This window comes from Rhinolophus hipposideros, assembly GCF_964194185.1.
Source record: "Rhinolophus hipposideros genome assembly, chromosome: 18".
NCBI classification, from domain to species: Eukaryota; Metazoa; Chordata; class Mammalia; order Chiroptera; family Rhinolophidae; genus Rhinolophus; species Rhinolophus hipposideros.
In genome coordinates, this window is record NC_138064.1 from 33804592 (window position 1) to 33826684 (window position 22093).

At 39.4% G+C, this 22093-nt stretch overlaps 2 protein-coding genes across 10 annotated transcripts in view; one reads left to right on the plus strand and one right to left on the minus strand.

Moving 5' to 3' along the window:
* The window catches only part of ANKIB1 (ankyrin repeat and IBR domain containing 1), a 117630-nt gene extending 99342 nt beyond the window's left edge, over nt 1-18288 (minus strand). For 4 of the 6 annotated variants that reach the window (XM_081079288.1, XM_081079286.1, XM_081079287.1 and 1 more), the window contains exon 1: nt 17832-18288. The gene's annotated coding sequence lies outside the window, so the exon portion shown is untranslated. Of the gene's footprint in view, nt 1-17028; nt 17045-17254; nt 17482-17831 lie in introns of those variants that run through there. The other 2 variants (XM_081079284.1, XM_081079285.1) reach the window with 2 other exon arrangements.
* A 24-nt stretch (nt 18289-18312) lies between these two features.
* The window catches only part of KRIT1 (KRIT1 ankyrin repeat containing), a 37140-nt gene continuing 33359 nt past the window's right edge, over nt 18313-22093 (plus strand). Inside the window, exons 1-3 of one of the 4 annotated variants that reach the window (XM_081079292.1) lie at nt 18418-18569; nt 18747-18894; nt 19114-19220. The gene's annotated coding sequence lies outside the window, so the exon portion shown is untranslated. Of the gene's footprint in view, nt 18895-19113; nt 19221-22093 lie in introns of all 4 variants that reach the window. The other 3 variants (XM_081079289.1, XM_081079290.1, XM_081079291.1) reach the window with 3 other exon arrangements.

The following is a 22093-nucleotide window of genomic DNA, read 5'->3' on the forward strand; positions in this document are numbered from 1 at the left end:
AATCTGTATGAAGAAAATTACAAAACTCTGATGAATGAAATCAAAGAACTAAAAAAATAGTGAGATTTTTCCATATTAATGGATAAGGAAGACTCAGTGTTGTCAAGAGGTCAGTTCTTCCCAACTTGATTTACAGATGCAACACAATCCCAAACAAAACCCCAGCAAGTCATTTTGTGGATATTGGTAAACTGATGGAAAAGTTTGTATGGAAAGTAGTTAAAGACCCAGAATAGCCAACATAATATTGAAGAAGAAGGAAGTTAGAGGACTAATGCTACCTGACTTCAAGACTTATTGGAAAGCTATAGTAATACATCAACAGAACAAAATAAAGCCCAGAAATAGACTCACATCAATATAGTCAACTGATCTTTAACAAAGGAGCTGAGGCCATACAATAGAACAAAGACAGTCTCTTCAAGAAATGGTACTGAAACAAATGGACATCCACATGCAAAAAAAATGAATCTAGACACAGATGTTAGACCCTTCACAAAAATCAACTTAAAATGGACATGAGACCTAAATGTAAAACTCAAAACTATAAAACTACCAGAAGATAACAAAGGAGAAAACCCAGATGATCTTGGATGTTACAATGACTTTTTAGGTACAACACCAAAGGTACGACTCATAAAAGAAATAATGGATAAACTGGACTTCACTAAAATTGAAATCTTCTGCTCCCTGAAAACAATGTCAAAAAAATGAGAAGACAAGCCACAGACTGGGAGAAAATACTTGCAAAGGACACATCTGACAGAGGACTATTATCCAAAATATACAAAGAATTCTTAAAGCTCAACAATAAGAAAGTAACCAGACTTAAAAAACAGCTACAGACCTTAACCATCTCACCAAAGAAGATACACAGTTGCCAAATAAGTACATTAAAAGATGTTCCACATCATGTATCAGAAGGAAATGCAAATTAAAACAAAAATGAGCTACCACTACCTGCTGGTTAGAACGGCCAGGAACACGGACAACAGCAAATGTGAGCAAGGATTTGGGGTACCAGAAACTCTCATTCACTACTTGGGAAATGCAAAATTATACAGTTCCTGTGATAGACAGTTTGGTGGTTTCTTTCAAAACTAAACATACTTTTTCCATACGATCCAGTAATCATGCTCCTTGGTATTTACCCAAAGGAGTCGAAAACTTACGTTCACACAAAAACCTGCACACAGATGTTTACAGCAGCTTTATTCATAAGGGCTGAAGCTTGGGAGCAAACAAGATGTCCTTCAGTGGGTGATAGATAAATAAACTGTGGCACATTCAGACAATGGAGTACTATTCAGCGCTAAAAACAAATCAAGTTATGAAAACACATAGCATGTATGTGTGTGTATACCACATTATGATAAAGTACTTCTTACTGTGGGTCATGGTTAAAAAACTTAACAGACATTGTCCTAGGATAACCCCAGACAGGTACATACAGAGCCTTGCACACTAGTGCTTATTTTGGCATTATGTATAATTGCAGGGTTGGCACCCAGCAGGCTCCACTGCAGCATGAAATGGGCTGCCCGGCAGGCTTCACTGTGGACCCCAACTGCAGAACGTTTAGGTCTATTCTTTCGGGCTAAATGGAGGAAGGAAGTGGGGAGAGCTGTCACCATTTAGTATGTATACTTCTGCTCAATCCCATTTCCAGATGGTGCATCATCCTCAGCTGTCTGTGCCTGTGCTTCTGGAAGGAACACTTTGTCCTGCTAATATGCCTCCTGTCTTCTTCCAGAACAGAAGAGGGGTAATAGCTCAACTGCACACAATGGGGCAGAAGATATGGCTAATTTTACTCCTCATAAAAATTTCCAATCTCTGCTGTATTTAGCCACATCCCATACTTCTTCAGAGCTACCTGTGCCTGAAATTTGTGTGAGAGTGTGTGTGTGTGTTTCTTTTTTGGTGCTCTTTAGCACATATCAGCCTCTCCTTTAACAATTGCAGGATTAGGTTTGAACTTTGCTTCATCAGTTTAGTTTTGCTAAATCAGTTGTCTTTTTGTTTTGCTCTTTAACTTTCAAAACTTTTGGAAGTTTTTTTTATCTGCTGTTGTCTCTTCTCTTGTTCTTTTCGACCTTAACAGAAAATTCTGACAGAGCCTAATATTTACCATTTTAACCATTTTTTGTTGTACAGCTTAGTGGTATTAACTACACTCACACTGTGGTGAAAACATCACCAATATCCATCTCCAGAACTTTTTCATTTTCCCAAACTGAAAGCACCCATTAAACAGTAACTCCCCATTTCTGCCTCCCCGCAGCTCTTGGCAATGGCCATTCTATTTTCTGTTTCTATAAAGTTGAATGGGTTTTTGTTTGTTTGTTTTTTAAATACACTTTTCCAAAATGGAGATCTATCTCCTTCGTTTGCTTCTAGGACAAATTCTTTGATGATCTTTTGCTCTCCATTCCTGTGTTCTCCCTTTCTGAAACTCCTATTCATTTGGATAATGGACATCCTAACTATTAATATATCCTCTGATTTTGTAATCTTTCTCCCATATTCTATCTCTGCCTTTTTGTTCTCCTTTCAGGGAGATTTTTAAGTTTATCTTCCAGTTATTGTACTGAATTTAAATTGCAGCTATCATGTTTTAATTTCCATAGCTCTTCCCTTGTCATCTAGTTGTTCCTTTTCCTATAGCATCCTATTTTTGAATCATGAATATAATAATATCTCATCTCATGAAGATACTAGTCTTTTAAAAAATTTTTGTAGACTCAACATAGTTAGAGATGTCAATTCTCCTCAGATTGATCCACAGAGTTAATGCAATTACAACCAAAATCCTAACAGGACTTTTTGTAGATAGAGACAAGCTGATTCTAAAATTTATACTGAAAGGCAAAGGAACTAGAATAATTAAAAACATTTTTAAAAGAAGAATAAAGTTGGAGAAAAACCACTAACTGATTTTAAGACTTATTCGAAAGCTACAACAATTAAGACAGTGTGATATTGGCAAAGAGATAGACACATAGATTCATGGAACAGAAAACAGAGTCCAGAAACACACTCATACAAATATGGTCAATTCATTTTTGACCAAGGTGCAAAAGCAATTCAATAAAGAAAAGAGAGGTGGGGGGGTTTTTGTTTTTTAAACAAATGGTGTTGGAACATCCACACGCAAAAGAAAAGAAAAAAGAGGAAGGAAAGAAAGAACCATGACCTAAGGTGCAAGGACAACTCACACAAAATTAAGTAAAAATGGTTCATAGATCTAAAAGTAAACCGCAAAACTTTAAGAATAGGAGAAAATCTTCATGATTTGGGGTTAGGCAAAAGAGTTCTTAACATGACACCAAAAGCATGGTCTATAAAAGAAACAAATTGATAAATCAGACTATTAAAATTAAAAACCTTTGCTCTACAAAAGACACTGTTAAGAGACTGAAAAGACAAACTACAAACTGGGAGAAACTCACATGGTCACCTATTCACAAATTCAGATTCTGTTACTGGCAATCACTATGTATCAAGCAAAGCACAAGACAAGACTAGGACACTTTTATAAACATAAAAAGTTCTAAAGAACAAAATTCCAATCCACAGATTAACTTTGCTCTTCTTTGAAGAAATGCAATTTACAGGTTTAATATTACCGAGTTAAATTTCAGGATATGTTGTTAATGAAAATATTTACCAACAGCCTGAACAATACATAAGCAGACAGAAGTGGACTGGAGAAAGGCCAGAAGCCTAGATCTACAAGGGGAGTTAAGGAAAAACTCTAGTCCTGTGCTTTACGTGCCTCCTGTCATTTAATCTGCACAACAATCCTACCTGTATTTTACAGTAAAGAAACACAGGCTTTGGGAGTTGAATCATTTTGGAAAGGCCTTATGGTATATTTAGAAAATTCTGAAGACAAAACTATTTGAATCTGGCTTGAACACTTAATAACTAATAAGCTACTTAAAAATTTTGAGATTCCCCTTCACCACTCCCTCAATATGTAAAAGTAGATAATTAAGCCTCCAGTGCTGGGCTATTATATATTAGGGTGACGGAATATATAAAATACATTTAATATTTGCTAAATAGTAGGTACTCAGTACAATGTAGCCATCATGCTTGTTATAACTTGCCTAGAATCAAGGCTATATCTAGTTCCAAAAACTTCTTTCTTTAAAACTACTTAATAAAGTTATATACAGAAAGTATAATAATTGGAAAATATATAGAAAAGTATAAAGATGAAAATTAAAAGATCACTATCACCTTCAAATCCTATAATAATCCCTGTTAAAATACTGGCACGTTTTCTTTCAATATGTATAGGCTTCTTTTCAGTACAGAACTGGATGACGCTGCATCGTAAAGTTGGAATTTTTTCTTTTGTACTTAACTTTTATCATGAGCCATTTCCCTGTTTGATTGAATATCCCTTGAACATATAATTTTAACCATATCAAAGTCTGACATACAGATAATAATTTAGCCTTTTCTCTATTGCTTTACATAAGTTGGTTCTAATTTATCCACGATTACAGGTAAACTCATGTGTGTTTTTGAACCTATGCTTTTTTCCCCAAAGAATGTCATAAGCCATGTAGCAGTATCTGTTTTCTCAGCAAAGCTCCTACTTATTACTGCTCACGTTGACATTCAAGTTCTAGTTTGCATCTGGAATAAAGAATTCATTTATACTTTACATATCTTTAGCTACTGATATTGAATCTTAGCATTAAGCACATTCCATTGCCATAGTGACAAAATATAATTAAGATTAAGGGCTTCCTATGTCTACTGTCTGTTGGCCAAGCCATAGACCGGTCTAAGAATGGAAACTCTCCAACATCAGAAACAAGAAGCTGAATCCTACGTGTTTGACTCAATGTTTTTGAATTCACTTTATATTTCATATATCTTAAGGAAGTAACGAAGGACTCAGGAACATAATAACCTTTATCATCTAAAAGGAAGACATGAAGGATTGAGCTTTGAACCACCTACGCTTTCCTACATCCTGAAGAAATGGTAACAGGTGAATACACAAGTGTCGCAGTGACTCTTTTTCAAATGGAAAAGTTCGGACGTGATTCAAAAAGTGATCTGACAATTTGGCACAATACCTGAAATGAAAAATCTGAAGTGTGTGACTTCCACTACAAGAACAAAAAATTCAAGTATTGGTGGGCCACCAGCAAAAGAAAGCAAGGACCTGACGGCTCCAATGAAGGTACTCATTAAGCACTGGCCACACCAAAACACTAAAACCCACAGAAATCTCAAAAATCAAAACAGGACCAACTGCTCTCAATCCAGGTTGTTACAAGGGGAAATAGACATTGACCTTCCTTGGAGAACATGAGAGAAGCTGTGGTATAAAGTTATAAATCTGATATAGTTATCTAAAAGCAGGATACATAACAAAATATTATTACGACTGCTAGGAAACACCACGCTCAATGACAGCAATGAACAATTCATATGCTTTACAGAGGATTAAAGGATGCTTAATTATTTTCCAAAATAATATATGAACTTAGGAACTAGACTTTATGCCAGGGCAAATATGCTGCAATAAAAATCAGTCAAACAGTAATTTCAAATAAAAAAATGGAGGCAAAGAACATATTGTTTCTATAATAGAAAAGGGAGAAACAGAATCAGGGTTGGAGATCAATGACTGGTGGTCTACGCTAGAAGCATGTGATTGTCAGGTGCAAGGCGTACTCCTCTACGCAGATAAAACACAAACCCATGCGACAAATCCTGAGCGCCTACCATGTGCCAGGCATTATTCTAGGTGTAGGGGAATACAGCAGGAACAAAATAAACTACAATCCTTGTCCCCACGGCGTTTACATTCTATACTCAACAGTGTAAGGTGTTATTTAAAAAATAATAACAACAAAGCCAGGAAAGGGACAGAGTTTTGAGATGTTGTAATGTTTGAAAGAATAATTGGGGAAGGCGACATGTGAGTAAAGGAAGTAAAAGAGTGAGCCATGTGATATCTAGGGATAATAGTATTCCAAGCAGAGAAAACCACCATTGAAAAGGAGCATGCCTTGTTTTCATACGTCCAAGGAACAGAAAAGAGGCAGTGTGATCACAGTGTAGAGCGAGGAAGAAAGTATAATAATATCTGAAGTCAACAGAAGTAATGGGGGTAGGTGACCTGTTTAGGGTCTTGAAGGGTCGTGGTAAATCACTAGGCTTGCGTTTTGGGTGAAAAGGGAAGCCACTTGAGGGTTTTTAGCAAAGGAATGAAACGACCTGACCTAACATTTAACAGGAGTACCCTCTCTGCCGGTCTAAGAAGACTAATGAGGGTGGCAACAAAGCTAGAAGCAGGGAGACCACTGCGTTAATCTAAGGAAAAGATGATGGTAGCTTGGACCTGGGAGGTAGCACTGGAGGTGGTGAATATGTGATTAGATTCTGGATGTACTCGGAAGGTAAGAACCGACAGATTGGAAGTAGATGTGCGAGCAAAGGAAAAGTAAGAATGATTCCAAGGTTCTTGGCCTAAGCACCTGGAAAGATGAAGTTACCACTACTGAGCGATTACAGGTGAGATGTAAGAGCTAAGGGGGGGGGGGAGTATCTGCTTATATCTGAACGCGTCACATTTGAGAGGCCTACTATGCGTCAGGGAGGCCAAAGGATACGTAAGTCTAAAGCTCAGAAGACAGATCTGGGCTGAAGACACAAATTGGAAATGTCAAGGTATAGATTGTGTACTTTTTGTATAAGCAATTTAGTATTAAGATATACACCTATTGATATTTGCCACACATATTTTTCCAACTTTAAAATGCTAAGATTTTTCTCCTGCCTATGAAATCTAGCCTACTGAATTGTAAATTATTTAGTATGTACATGTTAAACAGGATACAAAAATTAGAAGCCAAAAACCCAATTAGGGAGAAAGAAGTTCATACAAACTATACCAAGGTAAAGGGTTTGAATAAGGTAGGTGGTGAGAGGAATAATGAAGAAAGTTAAATAATTAACTACATACTTTTAGGTTACAAACTGGCACGCTGACATTACGGTACGTGCTACGTTGGTCCTTGATGTGTATTTGATGCTACGTAGGTTTAAGGGCACAAAATTCCAAATGAAGATAGGTGTGTTTTACAACATATTCCAGACAGAAGGTAGGTGAGGGAAGCCCCTGAGTACATGGACCTGAGCCCTGTTTCTCCCACTCCAATCCACTGCTCACCTGCTAGATTAATCTTCCTATGTGCACGCAACTTCGTCTTGACCTTCTGTTATGAGATACGGTTTGGAACTACAGATTAATTTCATTCATTTTTATTATTTCCCCATCAACTCTGAGCATAGAAAAAATAATTTGAGGAACTATATTTTTTTAATTCTGTCAATGCTGTATATATGTACCATTCTAGAGGCATAAGAGAGAAATCAATGAATTCCATACAACAGGTGCCAGCAAAACCAGCAGCACCTGGGAACTTGCTAGAAATAAAATTCTCAGGTTCCAACCCAGACTTACTGAATCAGAAACTCTGGGGATGGGGCCCAGTAATCTGTACATTAATAAACCCTCCCACTGATTCTGACACACGCTAAACTTGGAGAACCTCTAGCTTGGAACATTAAGGCTTAATTCTCTCAAGGAATGTCAGGTGAAAAAGGCTACCAGATTATAAAATTCTTGATCATAGCAACCTTATTATTTTTCTCTTTCGACTGCCTTATGTATCTGGCATTTAATCCACGTTCAAAGGGTTTTTGAACAGTTAAAAAAATCAGAAGTATGCCCTCCCTCTGAATTTCCTTGTATTTCTTCGTTCTACGATACCAAGTTTATCAGCCCCACCTTTATCCTTCCATCTAAGTCCTCTCTATTTTATAGAAAGGGCAATGTTTTTCCAATCAGAATATCATATCCTAACTTTTTAGGTAATTCTGTAAATGCCATTGCAGGTCACATTTCAGAGTAAGAACCCTCAGAAGATTATGTATCCAAGTGTATCAAATTACGGGTGAGAAAACTGAGACTGGAAGAGATCACATGGCAAGCACATCCTTACAAAATTAGAGAGACATCAAAGGACAAAATTATCTCCAGCCATCTCTATTTGGCCTGAATCAAAATAGCTAGTTTAATAGATTTAAATTAAAAGTAAGGTGTTAGAAAGATTGAGGGGTAGAATAACCTTTTCTTTTACAACTGCAGTCTGGAAATAAATATATCTTCAAAAATATGACCATTACCTTATTTATTTATTAGCAATAGTGTACACTCTTTCTCCATTGCTTCCTCTACATATTGACAAAGAAAGAAAGACCCTAAATATTAATAAGAATGCTATTCAGCTCCTGTGCCATGGCATGCTATGCCAGAGTCTTGTCCTCCACCATCCCATCAATTCAACACTAAGTTTCCCACAAACTAATTCAAGACTGTTTACAACTAGGAATGTCATTCAGATAATGTAGCAATTTTCTGACCAACATTTATCTTAAGGTTATACTCCATCCAACACAGACTGCCTGGAGAAAGCCTGGAGCTCCTTTGATACTTTGTATCCCAAACTGCAAACCATGTTAATTGTACTCAATCTTATTTCACAAGGGTTCTGAGGCAACTGACAAGTAACTACTGATATGAATATGTACTTTGGAGCCATGAAGATCTTTTGGGTTCAAGTTTTCATTCCAGTCTTTATTTGCCCTCATTTTGTAGGATAGAAGCCATAATATCAGTATACAGCTTCATATTGCTGTAGTTATTTTAAAATACTAACTCCTTGAGAATAGGAACTATGGTTTATATATTTCTGTATCCCCCCATTATAGTCACATAGGTACTCAATAAATATTTACGTAATTAATAGGGACTAGATTTTAATACATCAGATAAACTTCCTACCTCATACTTCCAGATACCACCCCCAAAGGCACTCCCCCACTTCAACTAACTTAACTTGATCAAATCTGATCTTATCCAATTCCATTTTAAAACCTTTCCAAGGCTCCCAGCCCTTAAGGACTTAAGGAAAAGTCCCTGCCAAGGCCAGAACTGATCTCATCACAACTTATCTCTGATCGCGCACACACCTCTGCACGACTAAAGCTCCTGGAATGCTCTTCCCCTCCCCCTACAAGCGGCTCCTCCACAGGCTCACTCCTACTACTCAGCTCAGAAGCCAGTTTTCTATCAAGTTCCTGCTCACAGTCCCCCAACCCTCAACTAACACAGCTGCCCGGCCTCCCTACCTTGATAACACACTCACTTACCATCTAATACTATAATGAAATGTTTCATTTGCTTCCCAATTATCTGGTAAACTTCTTGAGGACAAAGACCACCCCATACTCAGTTTACCATATGCTTACCATAGTTACTGGCACATAAAACACCTTTAATTAATATTATTTATTGCCTACAATGATAAAACCCTGTGTTTTCAACATTAGTTTCCAATTTGAGAATATAAACATGTTTATTTGCTTGTAAAAAAATTGGGGGAGGGGAACATGGCTGCCCAATAAGCTTAAAAAAAGGATTGTGAGATCTTATTCTGCACACACACTTATTCTGACACAGACAACAAAATCAGCAATTCTTTCAAAGAACAGAAAAAATATCCCAGAAAACCTTGCTGTCATGGGGAATCTGCTATTGTTTTTGGCCCCATCCCCAGAGGTGACAGTCACCAAACTGCATTTGAACTCAGTTAAAACAAGCAGAGCCGCGGGTGATGACAGAAGAGGTAGCAGTTGCTGCTCAGCCCGGAATGCCATCGGAACGCCATCCTGGGACCAAAGGTGACCAAGCACCTGCTATGGATCACTGAACAGAAAGACACATGAGTCTGCGTTCCTGATGGCACTGTGAAGCCACCAGACCAGCCCTGGACAGCCCACCTCTAATTTCTCGTTACTTAAGGAAAATGAACCAATTTGTTTACGCCACTCTTTTTTGCTTATCTTTCCTAACGGATAGGAAAAACAACACAAAGTTAGAAGAAAAGTTAGGAAAAGGTTTATAAAACCTAAAATAGGAGAGAGATATTCTCGACAGGAACATCCAAAGTAGTACAGAAAAAGACAGACATAAAAGATGAGTTGAAATAACAACAACAAAAAAGTATGGTAAACGATACCATAAACTAAGACAAAAAACAAAAGACTGATAAAAGGTATATGCAAACAAAACTGAAGGATTATATCTATCAATACTCGTATAACAAAGAGAACCCACAAATTGATAAGGGAAAAAACTCCAATAGAAAAAAATGAGTAAAGATATGAAAAAGCAATTCAGAGAACTGAAATATCAAAAGGACCAACAAAGATATCAAAAGATGCTCAGCTTCACAAGTAGTTAGGGAAATGCAGAATTAAGCACCATAAGAAACATATTTTTACTCATTTTACTGTCAAAGAAAAACATCAATGAGTTTATGAGGGAAACAGTTACTGTGAGATTACTGACAGCAATAAGAATTGTGTCAACATTTCTGGACAACAATTTGGCATTTATTTATAAAATTTAAATGGTATATACTACCATGTTTCCCCAAAAATAGGCCCTAGCTGGACAACCAGCTCTAATGCATCTTTTGGAGCTAAAACTAAGACCCGAATTATATTACATTATATTATATTATATTATATTATATTATATTATATTATATTATATTATATTATACCAGTCTTAAAGTAAAACAAGACCGGGTCTTATATTAATTTTTGCTCCAAAAGATGCATTAGAGCTGATTGTCTGGCTAGGCCTTATTTTCGGGGAAACAGTATGTCCAAGATATTCACTGCAATGTTGTTCATAATCGAAGACTAGAGATAACCTAGATGTGCCAAATGAACACAGATATGGCTTCAGATTACTTAGTGCTACAGAATAAACCACCCCAAATACTGTTGGCTGGCTGGGCAGTTTCTTTGCTGGTTTTACCGCCAGTTCCTCTGCAGGTCCATTCAGCTAAAGGGTTGGCTGGGCCAGTAAGTCCAAGATAACCTACTTTCATGTCTGCTGGTTGATGCTGACTGTCAAGTGGAACATCTTGGCTTTTCCAAAAGACCTCTCGTCCTCCTACAGGCTAGACCAGTTTCCTTACATGGCAGTCGCACGAGAGCATTCCTTGAAAGCCTCTTGAAAGCTAAGCTCCAGAACTCACACATCATTTCCACCATATTCATTGGTCAAAGCAAATCACAGGACCAGCCAAGACTCAAGAGACGTACAGATTCTGTCTCTAGATGGGAGAGGCACTAAAGTCACCTTGCAAAGGGGAATGCATACCAGAATAGGAGGAAATTATGGTCGTTACTCGTTCCACCACAGGTAGAGGTAGGGGTGTGTGTGTGTGTGTGTGTGTGTGTGTGTGTGTGTATCTGGATGTACACACACACACACAATGGATACTATATAGTTACAAAACAAGATGTAGAACACTTAATGTAGCTTGTTACCATTTGCTTGTGTGGGAATTATGTATATATTTTGTAAATCCTGGTAGTATAGTTAAAAACGAGATACTGGGCAATACAAAGTAGCATGCCTGCTGAGGATGCAGGGCACTGAGGGCATGTCAGGAAGGTTAGCAGAGTTGTGAGCCAACTGGCCCACAGCTGAAGATAAGGAGGGGCTGTGTGGGGACAGGGAATTGCACCGAGTTGTGGGTCCTGTGAGGAGCTATGAACCCACAAAGAGGCGCAGGCCATCAGACCCAGCAGTCAGTGACACTGGGCAGTTGACGGAGACACAGGGTGGTCTCCGTGGCAGGGACAATGCTGACACTGAGCAAGGCAGTAAAACAGCTGGGCAAATGGTAACCATATTGAGGCTAACGTGAAACCAACTTTCTCACTGCCAGAGAAGGCTTTTAGAAACATGGAAAGGAGGAAGGCTAGAAAGAACCCTGGGGAATTGGACTGGAATTGGAAGTATAGGAACATAACTTACGGTTTTATAACATATACACGTAAGTATAGAAACAATTCTGGCTGTGTATGAGTGTGTATTATATATGCACGTGTGTGTTTATGAAAACCATACTCACATACTCATACATTTCCTAGTTCCTCTAAGCAATGACATCCCAGTAGCAATAAGCACCCTAAGCCCCTAAATCTTTGTTTTTAAATACCATCTTTTACAAAAACAAACAACAACAACAAAAACCAAACAGGGCTCCCTAGAGAAATGGCTGATTCCAGGACTAGATGAGGTAAAGTACAAGATGAACCAGGAACAGCATGTTCTGCCAGAAATGCACAGTAATGGGATGGGCACATGATAAATGGACAGAGGAGCCAGCGAGAAGAGCTTCCTGCTGGCTAAACCGGGGACAATGTGAACGGCACAATAAATAGTAATAGTAACAAATCACAACACACTGCATAAAACTGAAATCCACATTAATAAACGTATAAATAAATGGGTCTGAAAGGAAAGTTCTACCTTACAATAAAATACCAACTAATACATGGAGAAGGAATAATAAAAATAGAGAAGTATCATTTGGCAATCACATCACAGAAGTGGTTAATTCAGGTGGGAGTCGTCACGGACACCCACACTAAGGCTAGTGAGCACAAGTTTGATGAGAAATAAGATGCTGGCCTAATTTTGGAACACCTCTCCACAAATACTGATCAAATACGAAAGGACACAATACGACCACCGTGTCAATCACCAGCAGTGGCTTGGTTTGATGCCAGATACCTCTGGATGCAACGCACTAAGACGGGCACAGCCCCATTTCCATGGTATTCTTCCCAGGAATGCGTGACCTGATTAGAGTCACGAGGAAGTATCACACGGACCTAGGACGAGGGTCATCCTACAAAGTGTAGGACCTGCACTTTCTAAAACTGTCAAGGACATGAAACACAGGGAAAAACATGGCTGAAGAAATCTGAAGAGCCTTGACAACTAAATACAACATGTATTCCTGCATAGTCTCCTGGACCAGAAAAGAAAGCAATATTGTAGGGATAGTCACTGAAATCTGAACAGATTGTTTTGACTAGATAGTAGTGTTGTACCAACACTTACTTTCTGATTTGAGGGGTTATATGCTGGTTAGATAAGAGTACCTTGTTACTGAGATACTGAAATACTGTAGTGTTTACGGATGATGGGGCATATCTGCAGCTTGCTCTAAAAGGTTCAGGAAAAAACTATGATAACGAGTATGTATTTATATACACACACACGTAATGTACGTATGGAGACAGAAAGACGGAGGGCAGGCCATAGAGGTAACACAGTAAAAAATTAACAACGGTGGAATCTGAGTAATGGAGTACTTTGTACTGCTCCGGCATCTTTTCTGTAAGTTTGAAATTATTTCAAAATAATTTTTTAATATCTGAAATAAATATGTGATACAGAACACTTAGTGTTAGGGCAAATGATAGTCAGCTATTGTCTGAGGCCATGAAGTAGAGTGAAAACCCGGGCTTAGCATGTTTCTTCGCACACCTTCCTTTCCAACACTCGGCGGGGGCACGTGAACAAAGAGGGCAATGTCTTCAGGCCGCTTTGGAGAAGAGCATCTCACTGTTTTCAAATGAACCTTCCTTTCTCTTCATGAGCTTTAAATAGGCATTTTACAGTTCAGTGAGGAAATGAATCTTGACTTATTCATTTTTGTGGTCCCAGCACCTAATACATTTATAATTTAGACATTGTTCTGTCCTTGAACAGGAATTCTACCCCTAATATTGTTCCAATCAGAGAATACAGTGACCTGAGTATCAATGATTCTGCTACACTAAAAGGGAGAAACTGTCCATATCAAATTAAAATATATATGTCAGAGTGAGCACAGTAAAATATCAAGGATTACCTCTCTTAGGAACTTGGAGGAAGAATAATTGCCCTAAGTCCTAAAAAAAGAAGAGTGTGTAACCAGTAGCAAAAGGTCTTAGTGGAAAGAATGGCTAACTGCTGAGTGTTTGGTAAATAAATAAAATGTTTAAAATACAAATGAGGCTTTTGGTGAAAAGTGTCGAGAGGAAGATCACCTCTTAAAAAATTCGAGAACGTCTGAAAAGTGATTAGATTGAACCATATCAAATTGCTGATAAAGCAAATATCTCACTAATAGATGAGACAGATCATTTTTAAATCTGAAGAATACATTTTCATTACAGAAATCAAAACTCTCCAAGGCATTTAGATAGTTCTCAAAATTAACCTAAAAAAATGAAGCTGAATAGATTTCAGATATCTCAATACTCAAATCTTTCCTGGAGAATATATACATTTTTTAGTACATGTTATAGACTATTGGTCCCATTGCTGAACTAGAAAAAAGTTACATATGCCTGAAAACCTTTGTTACAGTTAACCATAACGAACTTCAGGATTGTCTTTTCAAAGATTTAAACTGAAATTACATTTTGATCGCGATTCATCTGCTTTAAAAAACAAAAGGTACTAATACCTTATGAATTTAGAATCTTTCTATTCAAAGCCTTACTAGGGAATTTAAAACTATTATAACTATATTACAACTTCTCCCCTTAAGGAGAAATCATAAGGTCAAATCTTTTCTAGCTGTGGGGACAAAGCCAGGAGTGCAGTTTGCAGGCTCTCGGCCTCACATGGAAAGGTGCTGACTCAGGTAGTAAATGGCCATCAACTGTGGCTAGTTGGCCATCAGCTGTAACCAGTGAGCCACTGGCCACTAATATAACTGCCGTGGCTACGCTAGCAACAAAATGGGGGCTAGCAAGAAGATGGTGGCTCAGCTAGCAAGCGCGGATTGCAGTTAGCACGGCGGATTGCAGCTAGCGAGGGGAGTGGGTTGGTTGGCAGAAAAGCAGACAGCAGGTCGCACTTCGTGTGAACCCAGCCTCCAGTGAGACTATAGTGGTGTGACTCCCCTGCCTATGGCTCCGTGGGTGTTCCTTTTTGGCTTCACCATATCCTGTGTTCTTATGTGGGGAGCAGGAGCTGAGACCCCTCAGGCCTCCCCGCATGACACTAGCATATTATAAATAAAACAACATTCAGCATTACTATAAACCAGAATCTATATGGTTTTTAAATGGATATAGAATATTTATTAGGACTATTTTAAGGATTAAATGAGATAATGTATATAAAGCACTTAGCATGGTGGCTAGCAAAAATTAAGCACCCAATAAATAGCTTTTATTGTGCTTATTCTTATGGAAAGGATGTGAATCAACCCTGAAATACAGACAAGTGACTTAAAAACCTGTTAGAGAAGTCTATAAAGGCAGATGGATAGAATCACAGTTAAATATCTAGACTGGAAAATTCAATGAGGAAAGTAATCTTAACTTATTCTTGTAGTCCCAGAATCTAACACAATGCTTGGAAAACATAGTAGGTATTCAATAAAGGTTTACTGAAATGAAGTGAGTATGAAAATAAGTTCTCTGGAAAAGAAAAAGGAAAGAAGTAGTCTGAGGTTGTCTGAAAAATAAACTGAGTCCAAAAATTACTATTTCCTAAGCAAGTCACTTTGAGAAAGTAAATAAAATACCTCAGCATTTTTAAACCACGCATAAAAACTCCCCTCAGACCAGTCTTTTTAATAATGACTGAGCAACTCTCAAATCTGTTTTGGCAAATGTGTCACATATAAAGTCTAATATTAGAGACAAGTATTTTTAAATTTCATCTAAAAAAAAAAAGTGTGCACCCTCAAAGGCGGAAAAAAGTACCCAAGCATTGAGGAATCTTGTCTAACTTCCATTCAAGGAGAATCAGATACATTTAATTCATAGTTCTTCCATCTATTTATACATGGAAATTAGCTTAAACTTTCAGCTACGAGTAAGTTGTAAATACACATATTTCACTTTCACAAGTTCAAGTGCACACCCCAGATAAGGAAGAGGAAAGAAAGAAAACCAACTCTCTCAGAAGTGGGCTGTGCTACAGAAGTACAAAAGAGTAGCAAACAAAACTCTCCCACGGTCTCAGCAGCCACCTGTTAGAGCCCACACTTAGGGCACAGTCTGCTTGATTTCAGAAACCCTTCATATTGAAGACTCAAAATTCCCAATGCAGTGGGCAAGCGGAAAAGTGTAATATGAAACTACAGTCCTATCTTCCATACCCTACCTGCAAGAATAAGGATTAGTAGACTTTAAAAAAAAAAAAAAAAAGACTGTTCTAAGTTACTGCTCATCACCTCACTACAGCACCCCACTCCTCTTACTTGGAAACTGACCAATTTTATGAAAGCAAAAGCCATACCCTTAACAACAGACTCAACTCTATACAGTGCTTGACTTCTAACACTAGTCAGTGAAGTACATCTCCAGAAAGACAGCTGGAGCTACATTTCCTGGTCCTACTTCAAACTAAAATCTGTGAACAGTATGAAGTTACAAATCAAATAATAGCCCCAAGTCAACTCCTGGAAGGAGGTTTTGAAAACAAACATACAAAAAAATCATTAAACACATTTACCTTTAACAAAGGTACATTATTTCAGGGAAAAAAACAACCAATGATAACACTCAAAAGTACAGAACAGTTTACAGAATAATATCAAAGAATCTGCAATACACAGAGCAAAATTATTCTCAAATTATCATTTGCTTGCTATAGTGGCTGGAAAAGTATCAAATATATAAAGACATATAAGGGCTATTGTCCAGTCACTGACAGCATTAAAATTATTTTAAAATCGAATTTCTGGAAAGTTCTGCAGTGGCAGTTTATAAAGTAAATTAAATTTTCATGAAAAAATTGCCTAACCCAAAATCTGGAAATACACAGTTAATTTCTTTTTAAACTAGGATGCGGGAAGGTCACAGGTACCAAGGTGTGTAACATCTCTAGATGGCTGATCCAAATCAATAAAAAAAGGTCTCTCTGGAAACAAGGAATTAAAATAATATCTTATTAAATACAATCTAATATGATCTTCAAAAATCACATTAGTGATTTTTTTCTTTTACCACTAACAGAACAAAACCTTCCAACATACAGGTTTTCACACCATACAGACTTCATAAATTAAGAACTGTAAATCCAAAACACTAAAAATTACCTACAGGTACCCAAAACACATGTGACACATCAGACGTTTGTTTTCACATTCATTTCTCAGATCTACTAATAAAGCTCTCACGGAATTAGTCTTCGTTTCGATACCAGATTGTTCAACCTGCCATTCCGTGTGAATAGAGCTTGGGAGACGAATTCTCAAAACCTCCTCAGACGACGCTTAATTACCTACAGCGCTAGTTCCAATGTCCTGAGACTCAAACTGCAACGTACCGAACACAGCTTACGCACAATTAGGAAGGGAGAGGAATGCAGGTCGAAGGGAGAGGCCCATTCTTTTGTTTTGGAGGCATTAGCCGTAAAAATAAAGGTTCACAGAGCCGTCTGCACCCATCCCCACCCATCACAGCCCCGCAGAGCACTTTCATCCACCCGCTCGACACTCCCGAGCCCACGAGACCGGTCGGCTTTCCTGCCCTCGAGATCCCGGGGCCTTCCTCATCTCCGAGGATGGGCGGGGGAGGCGGAGGTCCGGGGTACAGAAAGAAACAGAGGGAAGACACAGAGCCTTTGAGGACAGTGACAAGAAGATGCATCCCGAGGGGGAGGATGAATGGCACCAGCGAGAGCCGGAGGCTTGCACATTCGCTTGGAGAAAAGCCCCCCGGGGCAGACCGAGGATGCGGCCAGTTCAGGAATGGGGACAGACACACCGACAATCGTCCCCAAGAGCGAGGAGGCGTATCTGTAGGAGACCCGGGAGGGCGTGAACTAGGCAGCGCTGAACTCGGAGCTCAAAATGGGTACAGACAGCCTTTCCACAGACCCGCACCGCGAAGCTGAGACTTACGGTTACTTCCCGGGCTGAGGGTAAGGGTCGATGGATCCCGAAGCTCTGCAGCTGTGCCACCGCCGTGGCCGCCCCTACCTCTCCCGCCGAGCCGGTGACCTAAGGTACCCTCCCCGCCCCACCCACCCGGCCGGGCGCCCCCTTCTCTCCCGCCCCGGTGCGCCCGCCGGGCGGAGGCTGCTGGGGCCGAGGGTGCGCCCTGGAGACCTACAGGGAAGGCAGCGAGAGCCAGAGGCGCCCGCGGCGAGGCTCAGAGTCGGCGGGCGCCCCCCATCCCTCTCCGGCCGCCCAGCCGCCCGTCTCAGGGGAGGGGAAGAGGGGGCGGTGGCTCCTGCCTCCGCCTCGCGGTCAAGTCCCGCTCATGCTCCAGCCTTTCGCGCGCGCGCGCAGCCCCCACGGCCCTCCCCCCGCCCCCGCCTCCGGCTCAGCCGCTGGCGCGCCTGTCGCCACCCCAGTCACTGAGCCACCCGCCCCCAGCCCCAGACAGCCGGCGAGAAACCCCGGCGAGAAGCTGCAGGACGGCAGCACCTCGGCCGCCGACCCGGAAACTCTCCCGCCGCCCACCGCGAGGCTGCCGGGGCTGTGAACCCGGAAGCGATTTCCTGGTCCCGGTAGCGACGGGATGGAGAGCTAAGGCCTGGGAAGATTTGGAGTCCCCTGGTTTCGGGAGAGCGTGACGGGTGAATGGTGCTGAGGCGCGAGGAGAAGGAAAGACAATAAAGAGCCCGTGGGCAAGAGGTTCTCCGAGTCCAACCACCCGCGCTCTCCGGGCGGGGGGTGGGGAACGCGGCCGCACACGCCGGGCGGCTGCTGGTGGCGACCGAGGCTTTTTCTGTCACAGGAAGTTGGGTCGGGCCGCTGGGAAAGAGAAGGGAAGGAGGAATGAGAAAGCGGTGACGGTTCCCCGCCCCCCAGGTGACTGTCCCACCCAGTGAGTTGAATGTAGCGGCCTGGGAGGTGCTCGGCCGCCCGCACGGGTGACTCGAGGAGCAGGAAGATCCAGACGCCAGCGAGAAAACGGAGAGGTGGGAGGCTGCACCATCTCCACATCTAGTTTCTCCAGGCAAGGCATTTCTTTCTTACGAGTGGTTACAAAGAAGCCAAAGCCCCCGGTAGTGGACGTGGACGGGTGGGGGAAGGAAACACCTAAGCAGAGGGTTTATTTTTGTCGTTCCTGGGAAAGCGATCCACAGCGCGTCTTTCCGGCTCGCTTCTCTCCACATCTCTCCATCTTTTAATAAGGCCTTTGGCTTTCTTTGCTTTTTCTCCCCGGTGCTTTTAGCTGCACCAGAAATCTTGGACCTGTCTGGCCCGACTCAGGACCTCGCCTCCATTCCCTTCTGTCTTGGAGAACTTACGTGAGAAGCACCGTTTCTCCCTTCGCCTCCAGTATGTCCGATTGCTTTGACGTCCTCATCTTGTCAACAACTCAAAAATGTTTTCATAATAATATAGAAACGAATAATTCATTCCGCGATCTTTTCCCTGTAACCCGATGTTAATGTGTTAGTTGGGTCCCCCTTAGACTTGGGTTACAGAACTACGGCTAACACCTGACATGCAGCATATTTCGATAGACCACGGATGAAATCACACTCCCCCAAATAACCTCATCAAATGGACTTGGTGTTCGCTGTAGGAATTCGTTTGGTTCCCAGTTCCAACTATTGCTACATTCTTTCTCTGGTAGCCAAATTGAGTGTAATTGCCGTCAAAAAGTACTTGAAGATTATTAAATATCTTAAATTGAATAGTCACTTAAAGTGTTTTAAAATTATCGGTGATGCTTGTTGATACTGATAAGTGACTGGTAGAATTGGTGGAAGGGACAAGGAAAACGCAAGCTGAGTTAAAAGAAGCCTTAATAGCTTTCCTTCTATTCCGCTTTATTGTTACTTCCTTTCTTTTTATTGCCATAAACCAATTTAAGTAGCAAAAGGATGAGTTTTTATGGTCAAAAATCCCTCTAGGGGAATTCTTACTGATATTTAGTTGCCATCTTTTCTATTTAATATTATAATGCTTTAAAGTGGTTTTGTTCCAGGAGAACAGAGAAGAGGAGAGTAACTTAGCTACTCTGTTTTTTTCTTCTATAAAATGAAGATAACGGTAATACCTACATGATCAGGTTTGCAGGGGGAATAAAATGAGTTAATAAATGTAAAACAGCATAGAGTCTAGCACATAACAGGCATTATAGGTGTTAGTTATTCATATTATTTTAAAAGCATATTAAATTTTATATTTAGAAAATTAAAGCAATAAAAATTTGACAATAAAATCATTTTGGCTAGTGGAGAGAAAAAAACATTTTATCAGTGGTTTTGCACTATGTGGATGGACAGTAAGGGTTTTGGTTTGGTTATTTAAAGTTGGCATGGGTTTTAAAAGGTTCAGAAACATGGAAGAAGAGGAATCTTTCTGTCTCAGGAACAGCTTACAGAGCCCTAAGTTAATGCTCCTTTTCTTGGTTTTTATTTATGAAGATATAGTTTCTGATAATTGTTGGTAATTTCTATTAGCACGTACTTTGCAAACTGGTAAATCATCCTGTTGACTTGACTTCTGGTACTAAATTTATGATACCCATATTCACATACCGAATCTTTTTCCATTGCAAAAGACTTAAGTTTGTCCATCTGTACTCCATACAGCAGATGTTTCTTATTAAAGACATGATAGCATTTTGTTAAACAGGACTGTCTAGCATAGTAAAGAGATGTTAACAAACCTGCCCCGTGGAGGCCAAATGGCGTGTGTGTACCTCCTCTCCCCCAGTCATAGTGACAACCAGAAATGCCCCTACATATTTTCCAATGATCCCAGGTGGTCTGTGTTTTGGGTGGCAGCTCTTTGAGCAAAGAGGCGTGTATGTCCTTTCCGGATAGTGGACATTGATGGGTGGATGTTGATGGGTGGCTCCCCCAGTTGAGAACCGCTTCTATATATTTGTAAGACCTCATTTCTTAGGCAGCATATCATCATTTATGCCTACGCATTTTCCAGAATGAAAATACCACATATTACCTTAGTAACTTGAACCCTTATCTACAACTCCGTCCAAACATGTTGCTCACGCTAGTTACACCTTTATTACTTTCAGCTAAAGTTACTGTTCCAATCTCTGTGCATGTGTTTCTGCCTTAGTAGTTTTGCCTTCATGTACTAGTAGCTTTTATTCTTTTTCTAACTTAAGTCTTTGTTTCCTTCTTTCATGTCACTGGAAGTATGTGTATTTCAAATATTGAAGTATGAGTACTTCTTCAAAATCAATTTTTTAGAATCTTTTGGGGGCATGTTAACATTAAATGATGTAAAAAACAAAATAACCCTCATGGTTATATCTTTTTTAATTACATCACATCTGTTTATCTTGTAAAAGTTGAATGTACTGTGCAGTACTATTCTAGACAAGTGATGAGCACTGATAAGGCATTTTGCTAGTAAGTGTTTTTGTTTAAATGAGTTGAACGGCACAAGAATTGGTTTGCTTTAAATTATGTTTGGAAAACTAACAGTTACTTGATTTCTCTTTTAGATGCTTAATAGAAAAAAGGTTTCTGTGATTGTGCCATATATATTATACAATGTGTTCACAATACGTCTTGCAGGCATCCAGACATTTAATAATTTGTCAGGTTTTATTAACTTGAAGTCATTATTAATCTGAGATGAAAAGTAATTGCTACGTAGAAATTCTAAGGAGAAAAGGCTACATCTTTGTCACATAGTATCTGTCGGAAGCTCTCTTGCATAAGGTACATTATAAGAATGATCTTATGGAAACACTAAATTGAAAAAAATTCCATGAAGTATAGAGTGAAAATGAACAATATGTCCTAAAATGAATGTCTTAATCCGAATGTTTTACTGTAGTTTCTCTGGTGAAATATATTTAGTTTCACTGGATTTAAATCAGTGAAAATTTTTATAATTCAAAACGAAATAAAATTTTAAATTATTTAATTATTTAAATAATTTTTTAAAAATTGTTTAATAATTTTAAAGGTTGTTTTAATCTTAGGATAATATTTACTTAAAATGTCAAAAGCTACTGGATTTTAAAAGAATGTCTTTTTAAGGAAATTTTCCAATTATAAGGCTTTTTTTATTATATGGGGAAGTGAATTAAAGTTTCCAAAATGACTTTATTAATTGCAGTTGAAAAACCTAAAAAATTCCTCTATTTCCTCTCAAATGCCATTCAAAAATCTTTCTTGAAAATAATCTCTTTTTTTCCTCTCTATGAGAGAGCAATAAGA